This window comes from Lithobates pipiens, unplaced genomic scaffold, assembly GCF_037356315.1.
Source record: "Lithobates pipiens isolate NorthernLeopardFrog02 unplaced genomic scaffold, aLitPip1_a1.2 Scaffold_23, whole genome shotgun sequence".
Taxonomy (NCBI): Eukaryota; Metazoa; Chordata; class Amphibia; order Anura; family Ranidae; genus Lithobates; species Lithobates pipiens.
The window spans coordinates 202250679-202264695 of record NW_027507785.1 but is presented as its reverse complement, the minus strand read 5'-3'; the positions used below and the strand labels follow the sequence as shown (position 1 = coordinate 202264695).

Here is a 14017-nt window from a genome sequence, read left to right as displayed (position 1 = left end):
TTCACCTTTTCAAAAAACAAGATGGATTGACTCACAACATCCTCCCTACACCCCCAGTCCTTTCTTGGATTGTTATTTTTCATTGCTAACACTAGCAGATGGAGTGGTCTGGTCTTCTGTATATTTCTTTCTTCGAGGATACTGGCCTAGTACTAAGAGGGCTCAATTGCCAGTGTGATCTCTTGCCAGCCTCCAAGGCCTGCTCACCATTGCAAACATTATGATGCTGCATATTTCAGATGCTCACACTGCTACATCTGCTGGCATGGGCATCAGAAAATAATCATCAAATGAGATAGGTGCAGCGGGGTTTGTTTTTGTGTTTTGGTGAACTAACCCTTTAAACCCCTTATTACCTGTAAAATAAAACAGTATATGTTAACCTTTTCCGGTGCTCATATTGTTGAACACTTTTTACGTGTTCTCATTCCCTGGTCCCCTGGGAAACCTACACTTCCAGTGTTGACCTCCTGGGTGCAGTGAGGGATCACATTGCAAGAATTCACATTCTGTTCCTCATGGTGACAAAATGTATTACAATAGACCAGGGATCTCCAAACGTTCTAAACATAGGGCCAATTTAGGGAGGCCAGACTGTAGCAAGTGGGGGTGGAAATTTTCCTGGCAGCAGTGGGAGTAAACATCGCCACAGTTGGTATTGGGGAGAGGAATAGTGTCCCATCATTGGTATCATAGGGAGGAGTTGGAGAAATGGTACCCCACGGTTGGTGTCAGGTGGCAGGATAGTGTCTTGTATTAGTGGGAGGATTAGTGCCCCAACAGCTGGATAAAGGCAGTAGAACTATAGGCAAGACTTTTTTTTATTTTCGATAGAGTAAGGGAGGGTTAGAATTTCTATCAGGTTATTTTTTTTTTTTTTGCCATTCATGCCCCAGTGGCGATATTTACATTCACTTCCTGTCTAATAGGCAAAACAGGAAGTGAGAGGAAATACCTGCAAATTAAGGGCCACCCAGGTCACCAGAACTAGTGCCTCCATTGTAAGATTTCTCCTCTCGTATTTTTCAGAGGACAACCCAAAATGTGTGATTTTCTTTAAAAAAAAAATTGCCTATAGTTATACTTTAACTTTCTCTTAAAACCTGACCACTAAAATCTATTGAAAGCTATAATATGGTAATGGAACTTCAGTGGACGTTTTTAATCTTTTTACATTTTCAGCTTTAAATAAGCACATACCTGAAGATCCTGCCATTTGTTCACACACATCTTGCTTTGACTGACAACTGTCTCACAGCTGTGCTCTTATATTGTCACCCTGTCACATGCACCCTTGGCGGGGACTACAAGTGGTTATACCAACACACCTTGGTCAGGCATGGTCCATTGCTGTCAAAATCAGAAAGCTGGTCCAGAGAATGCTGGAGTAAGAACGTGTGGCCTGTAATTGACCTAAAGAACAGACATTAGCCACACCAAAATGCCAAAACGATGAAAAAAGGGAAAAATATTTTATTTATTTATTTTTTATTTTATGAAAAATTTTATAAATAAATAAATGAAACACCGTTATGTATGGTACACAGTGCTTTGGCAAACTAAATGTAATCCAGTTAGGGCCTTTATCTACTTTAATGTTGTCACAATAGGTGTGTATTACATGCCATTATAGGAGATGTATTTTAAGGGAAAAAAAGATATGTGCAAACACTCTGCAGATTAATTTAGTTATAAATAGATAGATATGGATTATCTGTCTTTATGTAATGTTTCACACTAAGGAAGAGAAGTTGAACTTCTCAAAATAGGTTGGTATTTTAATAAAAGTAACTTGTTACGCTGCTACTGCACCACTCTAGTCTTTATTCCCCTTGGACCATCAATCAGCTGCTCATCCGGCGGGAAGGTAAGCAACTGAAGATCGATTCCTCCACAAAAATTATCAGCCTTTCGAGTTTTATCCTCTGATGAACAAGATTTTGAGAAAGCAAGAGGTGAACAAATAGGATCTGCTAGCGTCACAAAGTGTTCACAACAGTAAAATGTATTGGAAAGTTGTTTTTAACTACAAGACCTAAAATTGATGTAAACTTAATTAATTAAAATCTTAGTGTATATTGACTTTAACATGTCAAAGTGATTTTAAACATTTTTTTTTTTTTTTTTTTGATAACAAACGTGTTACTATAACGTACTACTGTGGTTTTGCACAGAGCAGCCCCTATCTTCCTCTTCTGGGGTCTCCCGCCGGTGCTCCTGGCTCCTACTGTACCCCCCAACTCCCTTGTGTTTCTCAGGCTTACCGTTTCCACCTGTTTGTCTGGGAAATGATGAGTGAGGCTGCTCCCACAGGCAGTCAAAGAATTAATACTCTATGGCCTTGGAGGACTGGAGCGAGGTCACTTCCGGTCCAGGCTGATCTTTTTGACCCCAGATCTCTCCATAAAGAGGACCTGTCATCCTTATTAAAAGGGATGTTTACATTCCTTGTAATAGGAATCAAAGTGTTAAAAAATAAATAAAAATTAAAGGGACAGTGTAAAAATAAAAAGTAAAATAAATAATAGTAAAAAAAATTTTTTAACGCGCCCCCGATCCCTATGGTAATCTGTAAAGGCATTTAAAGTGTTGCCTATGGAGATTTTTAAGTACCGTAGCTTGTCTCCATTCCACAAGCGTTTGCAATTTTAAAGGACGACATGTTAGGTATCTATTTACCTCAGTGTAACATCATCTTTTACATTGTACAAAAATGTTTCCCCCAAAAATGTTTGCAAAACCGTTGCGCAAATACTTTGCAACATAAAAAATATCAAATCGCCATTTTTTTCCCTATGGTCTCTGCTAAAAAAAATAATAATAATATAATGTTTGTGAGCTATAAGTAATGTTGTAGCAAAAAATACTGATTTAAACTTGTAAACAAAAAGTGCCAGAAAAAAAGCCTGGTCGGCAAAAAACTTAAGACATTAGAACCACTTTAATATAATTTTCAATATTTTCAAATCTGTAACTTTTTAAAAACAAACTAGTACCTGGTGATGCTACCATGAAAGCTGTTTGGGCACTTGGGGAATGTTGTCATTCTGTCACATGAGCTTCCAATAGAAAAATATTAAACAGGCATGGTCCGCTGCTGTCACCATCACAAAACCTGTCCTGAGAAAGGTCGTGCAGCCATTGCTGGAGCGCAGGAGTTTGCAAGTGACCCACAGCACTAAGATGCAATCATGGATGAAAAAATTGTGAAAACTATTATTTTTATTTAAAAAGTGATTGTTTATGATATGTAGAGCAAACTAAATGTCATTCATCTAGAGTTTACATCTAATTTAAGGTGGATGTAAACCAACTGTCATCCTTTCTGAACTACTGTGATAGGGGTTATCTGTAAGGATATACATGCCTCCTGCACGTACCCTTATCTGTCAAATATATCCCCATTGTCTGTTATGGGACCCAAAAAAACTGCAGATTCCGTGAGTGGAATCGTGATGTCAGTAGACTGCCCAACCACCTCTTCACTCCCCTTGTCAATATGGATTTTCTCCTGTGTATTTCTTATGCCGCGTACACACGATCAAACAATCGGGTGGAAAAGTCCGGCAAACTCAAGTCCGTCGGACAATCCCCCCATGTGTAGCCTCTGGCAGACTTTTTTTACCCGAAAGTACGGCGGACTTAGAAAGTAGTTTTGCACTCCAATCTTTCCGCCCGGACTTGCATTTCGGCGGACAATCCAGCCGTGCGTATGCCAGTCCGCCGTACTTTTGGAATGAACAGACTTTTCCCGCCCGGAGAAAAGTCCACTCATTTTCAGCGGGTCTCCAGGTAGGCGGGGCCTGCGAAGGAGATGTCGCTGACCCCACCACCTTCTATGGACTTAAAGGGGAACCCCAACGCCAAAAAAAATCGGCATGGGGGTCCCCCCAGGTCCACATCAGACCCTTGTCCGAGCACACTACCCGGCCGGCCAGGAAAGTGGGGGACGAGCCAGCGGCCCCCCCTCCTGAGCCGTACCAGGCCGCGTGCCCTCAACATGGGGGTGCCTTGGGGAAGGGGGGGCCGCGCGGCCCCCCCACCCCAAAGCACCTTGTCCCCATGTTGATGAGGACAAGGGCCTCTTCCCGACAACCCTGGCCGTTGGTTGTCGGGGTCTTCGGGCGGAGGGCTTATCGGAATCCGGGAGCCCCCTTTAATAAGGGGCTCCCGGATACCGTCCCCCCACCCTATGTGAATGAGTATGGGGTACAATGTACCCCTACCCATTCACCTGTGAAAAAAAGTACAAAAAAACACAACACAGGGTAAAAATAGTTTATTGCACAGCTCCGGGGGTCTTCCGTCTTCTCGCCGGACTCCTCCGCTATCTTCTTCTAGCTCTTTTACTAGCGGAGGAGCCCGGCTTTCTTCCTCACCGCCGGCCTCTTCTTCCGACTTCGGGGGTCTTGTCCCCCTCTTCGGTTCTTCTGCTGGGCCACCGCGTCTTCTTATAGCTCTTTTACAGGCGGTGGCCCGGTCTTCTGTCGCTGCTGTCGTTGTTGCCGCCTTCTGTTCTTCTGTTCTTCTCTTCTCTTCTTCTCTTCAGATGTTGACTCGTCGCTCCCCCTGCTCACAATGACAGGGACCGGGCGTGCGGCGACTTATATAGAGACATCACCGGATGATGTCCCCGCCTATTATGATGTCACAGTCCCAGCATCCTGGGCAAAGACATCATCCGGTGATGTCCCTATATAAGTCGCCGCGCGTCGCGTCAGAGCCATTGTGAGCGGAGGATGCGACGAGTCAACATCTGAAGAGAAGAAGAGAAGAACAGAACAGAAGAACAGAAGGCGGTGACGACGACAGCGGCGACAGAAGACCGGGCCACCGCCTGTAAAAGAGCTATAAGAAGGCGCAGTGGCCCGGCAGAAGAACCGAAGAGGGGGACAAGACCCCCGAAGTCGGAAGAAGAGGCTGGCGGCGAGGAAGAAAGCAGGGCTCCTCCGCTAGTAAAAGAGCTAGCAGAAGATAGTGGAGGAGTCCGGCGAGAAGACCCCCAAAGACGGAAGACCCCCGGAGCTGTGCAATAAACTATTTTCACCCTGTGTTTTTTTTGGACTTTTTTTCACAGGTGAATGGGTAGGGGTACATTGTACCCATACTCATTCACATAGGGTATTAAAGGGGGCTCCCGGATTCCGATAAGCCCCCGCCCGCAGACCCCGACAACCAACGGCCAGGGTTGTCTGGAAAAGGCCCTTGTCCTCATCAACATGGGGACAAGGTGCTTTGGGGTGGGGGGCTCAGGAGGGGGGGACGCTCGGTCGTCCTCACCCCTTTCCTGGCCGGCCTGGGTAGCGTGCTCGGATAACAGTCTGGTATGGATCTGGGGGGACCCCACGCCGTTTTTTAAGAGTAGGGGGTTCCCTTTAGAATCCATACCAGACCTAAGGGCCTGGTATGCTCTCGGAGGGGGAACCCACGCCAATTTTTTTTCATAAATTTGGCGTGGAGTTCCTTCTTCAGAGCTCATTCTCTGATTGGCCACGGCAAAAGTCGCCTGGCCTGGGGCGACTTCAAAGTCGTGTTGTAAGTCGCCCCAGGTCATGTCTAAGTCGTGTTCAAGTCGTCTCCAAGTTGCCTCACAAAGTCATCCTGGAAGTCGTGTCGCCCCTGTGTGAACCGAGCGTAAATCTGTCCAAACCATCCAAACCAGAGTCATCCTGGGTATGATAAAGTTTGAAAAATGAAATGTTGAGGGCATGCGGCCTGGTACGGCTCAGGAGGGGGGGCACTCGCTCGTCCCCCCTTTCCTGGCCGGCTGGGTAGCGTGCTCGGACAAGGGTCTGATGTGGACCTGGGGGGAACCCCACACTGATTTTTTTCGGCGTTGGGGTTCCCCTTTAAGTCCATACCAGGTGGCGGGGCCAGCGACGTCTCCTTCGCGGGCCCCGCCTACCTGGAGACGCGCTCGGAATGAGCGGACTTTCCTCCACGTATGTGGGCGAGTCAGTTCATTTCAAAATTACGGCGGATAGTACGGTGGGCTTAGTACTCCGTATTAGTCCGCTGAAAAAGTGGCGTGTGTGGGCAAGTAGCCCGTTCGGAAAGTCGGACGGACAGTCCGGCGGGAAGTCCGCCAGACTAAGTCCGCCGGATAGTCGGCTATGTGTGTACGCGGCATTAGCCTTTGTACACACGGTCGGAAAAATTCCAACGGAAAATGTCTGATCAGATCGTGTTGTCGGATAATCCGACCGTGTGTGGGCTCCATCTGACTTTTCCCATCGGAATGTCTGACCAACAAAGTTCGAGAGCTGGATATAAAATTTCCGACAACATGGTTTGTAGAGAATTCCAATCGGACAAAGTGCCACGCATGCTCAGATCAAATTACGAGACCAAAGCTATTGGCTATTAGCCTGAACGCAGTCCCGTCTTAATGAACGAACGTCATCACTTTCCGAAATGATCGGATTTTCTGACAACTTTGTCCGACCGTGTGTATGCAACACCAGTTTTAGACAAAATCTGTTGGAAAAAATCCGACGGTTTTTGTGGTTGGAATGTCCGACCGTGTGACCGTGCTAACACTGAACTTCTGCTATGATCGCTAACATCCAGTCAAAACCCAGAAAAGTCACATGCTCAATGATGCTGAGGTGAAGAGCAGCCAATCCTGGGAGAGCTGGAGAAGAAAGGAGGAGGGGATCCGAAGTACACAGGCTTGTGCATGAGATATGTATATCACCTGTCCCTCACAGCAAGGGGGAAGAGCTGACTCCTATTTCTCTGTGTGTCAGTTCTTATCTCAGTGAAAAAACATAAGAGGACTACTCAGAGCTGGATTAACTCTCCGTGGCAAGAGTGGGCACAGATGACATGAAATCCTATATTGTACATGGTGCAAGCCTTGATTAAAACATTTTTTTCGGGTTTACATCCACTTTAAGGTAGAGCTCCAGGGAAACTGATATACTGGGCCACGCCGAGTTAGTGGTAAAGTGCAGCTCATTTTAGTGCCACTTTTCGGGTGCTAGCGAGGTGCTTTTAACCCCCTGCTAGCAGCCGAAGAAAGGGTTAAAACCACCTGTGTATCGGTGCTTCTGAAATGCTTTTCCGGTGCTTCTGAAGTGCTGCCAATGCACTCCAATGGGCAGGGACTGTTTAAGAGCGCTGTATACAGTGCTTCCAAACTGCCCCAAAGATGCTGCTTGCTGTCCTTTTTGTAACATCCCACAAGCACACCGCCCCAGTGTGAAAGCATCCAGGCTTTTCACATTGGCGTGGCATGGTATGCGGTTTTCATGAGCTTTACAGGAGCTATTTTTAGCGATAAAAGGCCTGAAAAATGACATCAGTGGGAAAGTAGTCTTAAGGTAAAAAATGCCCTGCCTTTAGAACCACTTTAAGGGTCCATTTACATATTTGCAGTGCAATTACCATGCACAAATGTGCATTAATGCAGTGGTCATCAACCCTGTCCTCAGGGCCCAGTAACAGGCCAGGTTTACAAGACAACTGAAATACATCACAGGTGATATCATTTGCTGCTCAGTGACTGCAGTATTCTAGTCTGCATCTCCACAAGCTAACACATAAAACCTGGCCTATTAGTGGTCCCGAGGACAGGGTTGATGATCACTGTATTAATGCACATTAGGTGCATTGCAATAACTCAGCTTATTTGTTTAAAGGAGAAGTCCAGTCTGAGCTTGTTTGGCTGGGCTTCTCCTCTGGGTCACAGGAGTGCAATTTGTTTTGCACTCCTGTGACCCATTTTCAGTGGAGAGAGGTCTGAAGTCCGCTCGCCGCTGATGTCACTCCCATAAGTCGAGGCACCGCGTCATCCCAACTTCCAAGTCTGGATCCGCCAGCTGCCTTGACTGATGGCAGTCTCAGCGAGCTGCTGAGACGGCCTCTCCCCACTCCTCCACAGCTGAGCACTCCAATGAGCGTGGAGAAGCAGGGAGTAGAGACGATGACTTACAGTCAGCAACTCTCCTCTTGGGGGTCTGTGAAAACTGAGCCATGGTGAGGTTTAGTGGCTCTGTTCTCAGTGCAGAGACGACAGGGGAACAGCTGCAGCATCGGTCTGATGCTCCATCCACCGAGGTAAGTATAAATCTAATTTAAAAAAAACAAAAAAAAAAACGTCTCTTTTAAATGAGCTGCCTAACGTATTAAAACACACCAGAAAAGGTGCACTTACTATTTTGAACAACGTAGCATTCCACAGTGCACGGTAGTATGTTACCTTTCGCTGTGGTGCACTGGTGTGGCATTCAGAATGAATGGCACTGCAGCAAACTAACCCATTTTAACAAGCATTGCCACATTAAGGCTACTTTCACACTGAGGTGCTTTACAGGCACTACAGCACTAAAAATAGCGCCTGTAAAGAGCCTCTCCTGTCTCTCCAATGTGAAAGCCCGAGTGTTTTCACACTGGAGCGGTGCGCTTGCAGGACGGTAAAAAAAAGTCCTGCAAGCAGCATCTTTGCAGCGCTGTAGGAGCGCTGTATACACCGCTAATTAAGCACCCCTGCACATTGAAATCAATGAGGCAGCGTCGCCAAACCGCTGCTGCAGTGGTGCTTTGTTGGCGGTTTTAACCCTTTTTTGGCCGCAAGCAGAGGTTAAAATCACAGTTAAAACAACAGTAAAGCAGCGCAAAAAATAGAGCCACTTTACCGCCGACGCCCGCCCGCCCACTCCAGTGTGAATGTAGCCTTACACAATGGAACAGTGTAAATGGGCCCTTACTGTTTAAGATGCTTTCTCTGGGATTCAAAATAAATGCAGTCTGTAATTGGAAACCTTGGCTTTGCTGTCACCAGTATTTCACAGTTCACTAACGAGCCCCTAACCACAACGCAGCATTGAGCGCAGTGTATATCACTGGTATAAAAAAATCAAAGTGAAATATCCACACACAATAGAACAACAAATCTCACTCCCATGTTCTCAGCACTCACAAAATGTGTCTTCATTTTTAGCAATACAATAATATGCCTTTATAGTATTTCTTACTATTTATCCAGAAGATGTTTTGTTTGTTTGGATTTTGCTTTTTTTTTCCTTACAACCTCCTGGACAGGTAAGTGTATAAAACCAAGAAGTGAATCCTTATGTCTCCAGTGTGTATGTTCCTGCCAAGCTAGGATTAACAGCTTATCTAGGTATGTTCTGTGAATGGTTTCAGGACCTGAACAAAATGTTTCATACCGAACACTAAAAATGCTGTCTTTCCCATCAGTGTGGGATTAAGTTCTGGAGAGTCTTTTTTGCAACGGGGGACTGGACAGATAACAAGGATTAGCTGCTATGATACCGCAAGCCGCCAACAGCCCATTAAACTATATGAGCTATCAAAATTAGCCCTTGCAGTGCCAGACAGATGAAGTACACTCTGGAAAAATAAGGGCAATACTTAGCAATATATATATATATATATATATATATATATATACGGTATATATATATATATATATATAGTGAAATGGATATGGGCTAATTGCATAAATAGGAAATGGCGTATTAAATAAGTAGAATATAAACAATGCCTATTGGTAATGTTAATAAAATAGAAACATTACTATACTGATCATGGCTTCATGTAGTAACATATATAATGCATCAAGTTCTAGTTCATTTGGCTATGTTTACTGAAGTGGTTTGGTGGGATGTGCACAGAGAAACGGGGTATAGTGGAGGAGAGGAATACTTATAGCAGTCCATGCAGCAGCTATGGTGCTTGGGAATAAAAAAGTTTCGTTGGAGCCTGCAAAAAGGTTTCTAAAATGATGCTGCTTTAGGGCTGTACTGAAAGTTTATAATACAAACACATATAGCCTGTTCAAATTATGACAAAATAAATAAGCACATATTACATACAGTGAAAACTGCATGTCATGTCAATATGTCTCCTTCTCCCTCCAGCACAATTCTTCAGGCGCAGCTTTCACATCACTAGGCCTAACTCTGGTTCCAGCCAGGTCTTAGCTGAGAGTATGTTTTTACAGGTGGTGACATGGGCGTCTGCAGAATTTTTTTCGGGGGGGGGCATCATTTTAGATCACCCATCCTCCGCCCCCTTTTGACAATGTCATGAAGGGGAAGGGCTTAATCATTATCACATAAAGCGCAGGCATGCGCCCATCAATTGCAGCCTCATTGTGCCCATCGAATGTGGCCTGTACAGTACGGCGGGTGTACAGTATGTGTATATATAGGGGGTGGATGGTATTAATATATACAGGAAGGTGGGTGTATATAGCTGTATACAGGACAGATGATGTGTATCTGCAGTCAGTAATGATGGTGGAAGGTCTCTATATACAGGAAGGAAGGTGGGTATATACATCTACCTGTATATAGAGACCTTCTTCAATAATTATTGAATGCAGATATACATCATCTGTCCTATATACAGCTACAGTACGGAGGGTGTACAGTATGTGTATATATAGGGGTGGATGGTATTAATATATACAGGAAGGTGGGGGTATATAGCTGTATACAGGACAGATGATGTATATCTGCAGTCAATGATGATGGATGCATACAGGAGAGAATATGGGTGTAAATAGCTGTATACAGGACAGATGATATGATCTTTCCTATACCTATCAGCTGCCCCCCTCATCTGTATATATGTCAGCCCCCCACACATACATCTGTAAGCACACACACACACAGCTCTGCCCCTCCTATACACAAACAGCCTCCTCCCTTCACTTGTACTCACAGCCCTCACTTGTAAGGTGGTCTTTCTTCTCCCAAGTCCTGTTTCCACATGTCCCTTTGAAAATACAACAGGCAGCAAAGCAAACACGAGGGGCGCACATACAGGAAGCAGCCAGTGGTGGCAGTAAAGAGCTCTGTAAGCTCAGTGACAATGATCTGAAGCAGCTGTGTAGCCGACTCGCACAAACCTAGAAAGCCAGCACAGCTACTGATGCAGCCACAGCAGACCCTTGCCAATTCCAGGGGGGAGTCCCCCGCCCCCCATGCCCCTACCTACAGACGCCCATGGGCAGGGACCGCAGTCCCCTATGGTGTAGCAAATACAGTTCCAGTGTTAGCTGCCCTCTTTGGTGGACCACTGATCCCAGTCAGCCCTTTGCAGACCCTGGCAGCTCTCCCAGCTGTAGCAACCCGACTTTGCCAGTAACATCATAGTCTCTCCCGCTGGCTCTACATCCATCTCTGACTGCACACTCCCTGTCCTCTCCGGCATGCCTCTCCCAGCTCTCCCGGCTGCTCTCCCGACTGCGCCTGCCACTCGCCGACACCTGATGGATCCCTCCTGGAGACTTGCCCAGCAGTATTCCCAATTGTCCTCTCCTGCTCCTGCTCAGGACACCCCTTGGGTTGTGTGGGGTTTCTTCACAGCTCCGAGCCCCGCCCCAAGGTCACAACCCCAGACTGGGGTGGCTCCCTCCAGGGCCTGACAGCCTAACACTGCAGTTTTATCACCCGAACAACTCCTCCCCAGCTGGGCTGACCCTGGCTATGTACAGTATAGACATAAAATCTGCAGGGGTCCTACCCCTTACTTATTTTATCCAAAAAAAAGAAAATTGTCAGGAGTAAGGCTCTAATTATTATTATTATTATTATTAGAAGTCTAATAGATCATGTTCTTGCAATACTAACTAAATTTAAAGCAGATTTAAATTCAAAACCAAACATTTAATATATTTCAGCTTACCAATCCTTCTGTTGGCTGTGGTGGCTTCATTTATTTTCTTTAAGTTTTTTTTTCCCTCTGTTGTCATCTGGTGATACAGACAGTAACACACCTCCTGTATTAACCACCTCGCGCCCGCCCTATAGCCGAATGACGGCCTTAGAGCAGGTGCGTTCATCCGGGAGGCTGTCCCTGGACATCCTAATGTTTACTTCCGCAATGCGCGCCGCCGCGGGCGCGCATCCCGGAAGTTCTGTGTTCACCGTGTCCCCCGGGGACAGGCAAACACAGATCGCAGTAAACGGCCAATCACAGCGGCCGTTTACAGCGTGATCGGCGTGTCCAATGGGAGATGATCTCATATGTAAACATATGAGATCATCTCTCAGCGCCGCTCTCCCTCCTCACACAGACAGTGTGAGAGGGGAGAGATGAACGGCTGCAGCGGCAGCCGTTCTGCCTGGAGTTGATAAAAAAAAAAAAAAAGTGCCATCCTCCCCCAGCAGTGCCATCCTCCCCCAGCAGTGCCATCCGCCCCAGTGCCATCCACCCCAGTGCTACCTGCCCCCAGTGCCATCCACCCCAGTGCTACCTGCCCCCAGTGCCATCCACCCCAGTGCTACCTGCCCCCAGTGCCACCTGCCCCCAGTGCCACCTGTTGTCAGTGCCATTTGTCCCCAGTGCCATCTGTCATCAGTGCCACGTATAAGTGCCATCTGTCATCAGTGCCACATAGTGCCATCTGTCATCAGTGCCACGTATTAGTGCCATCTGTCATCAGTGCCACGTATCATTGCCATTTGTCATCAGTGCCACCTGTCAGTGTCACGTGCCATCTGTTGTCAGTGTCACGTGTCATCAATGCCACTTATCAGTGCCATCTGTCATCAGTGTCACGCGTCATCGGTGCCATGTATTAGTGCCATCTGTCATCGGTGGCACGCATTAGTGCCACGTATTAGTGCCATCTGCCATCAGTGCCACGTATTAGTGCCACGTGTCTTCAGTGCCACGTGTCATCAGTGCCACGTATAAGTGCCACGTGTCATCAGTGCCAATAAGTGTAATAAATAGTCAACAAGTTAGATGTGTAATTTATGTTCCTAGAACACATGATGGCGCTACCTGCATGTTGGGCCTCTCTATGTGGCCAGGCTGTGAAAAAGTCCCACACATGTGGTATTGTAATACTCAGGAGGAGTAGCAGAATTTTTTGGGGGTGTCATTTGTGGTATACACATGCCACATGAGAGAAATAACCTATTACAATGACAATTTTGTGGAGAAAAAAAATGAAAAATCTTAATTTTGCAAAGAATTGTGGGAAAAAAATGACAACATCAAAAAGCTCACTATGCCTCTTACTAAATACCTTGGAATGTCTACTTTCCAAAAAGGGGTCATTTGGGGGGTATTTGTACTTTCCTGACTTGTTCGGGTCACAAGAAGTGAGATAGGCCACCAGTACATCAGATGTGATCAATTTTGTGTGATTCGCACCACAGCTTGTAGACTCTCTAACTTTCACAAAGACCAAATAATATCCACTAATTTGGGTTATTTTTACCAAAGATATGTAGCAGTATAAATTGTGGCCAAAATGTATGAAGAAAAATTAATAATTTGCATAATTCTGTCACAGAAACAAAGAAATATGCGTTCTTTTCAAAATTTTCGGCGCAATTTATAGCGCAAAAAATAAAAACACCAGAGGTGATCAAATACCACAAAAAGAGTAATTGTCATTCAAAGTGTGAGAGCACCGAAAGCTGAAAATTGGTCTGGGCAGGAAGGGTGTTTAAGTGCCCAGTAAGCAAGTGGTTAAAGAGCCCCACTCTGGATGAAGGAGAACAGGGGGCACATTTGGACAGCAGCATTGTTAATCTGGAGGTGGGGGGGGGGGGTAATGTTAGCAGCCCATAGTTGATTTAATTTTCATTCCTTCCAGCACAGGTCTGTCAGTATTGATGGGGGAATTCAGGGCTACTGTGTTCTTCGGGCAGCCTTCACGAGCGTCAGAGCACAATAATTACCAGCAACTAGGGATGAGCTTCGAGTTCGAGTCGAACTCATGTTCGACTCGAACATTGCCTGTTTGCCTGTTCAGCGAACAGTGAACAATTTGGGCTGTTCGCAGCAAATTCGAAAAGCCGGAACACCCTATACAAGTCTATGGGAGAAATCTAAAGTACTCATTTTAAAGGGTAATATGCAGGTTACTGTCCTAAAAAGTGTTTGGGGACCCGGGTCCTGCCCCAGGGGACATGGATCAATGCAAAAAAAAGTTTTAAAAACGGCCGTTTTTTCAGGAGCAGTGATTTTAATAATGATTAAAGTGAAACAATAAAAGTGTAATATTCCTTTAAATTTCGTAGCT

The 14017-nt window shown here is 45.8% G+C and overlaps 1 protein-coding gene across 8 annotated transcripts in view; it reads left to right on the top strand.

Moving 5' to 3' along the window:
* Window positions 1-14017, top strand: part of NTNG1 (netrin G1) — a 411337-nt gene that overhangs the window by 195905 nt on the left and 201415 nt on the right. The gene's annotated exons all lie outside the window — the stretch shown is intronic.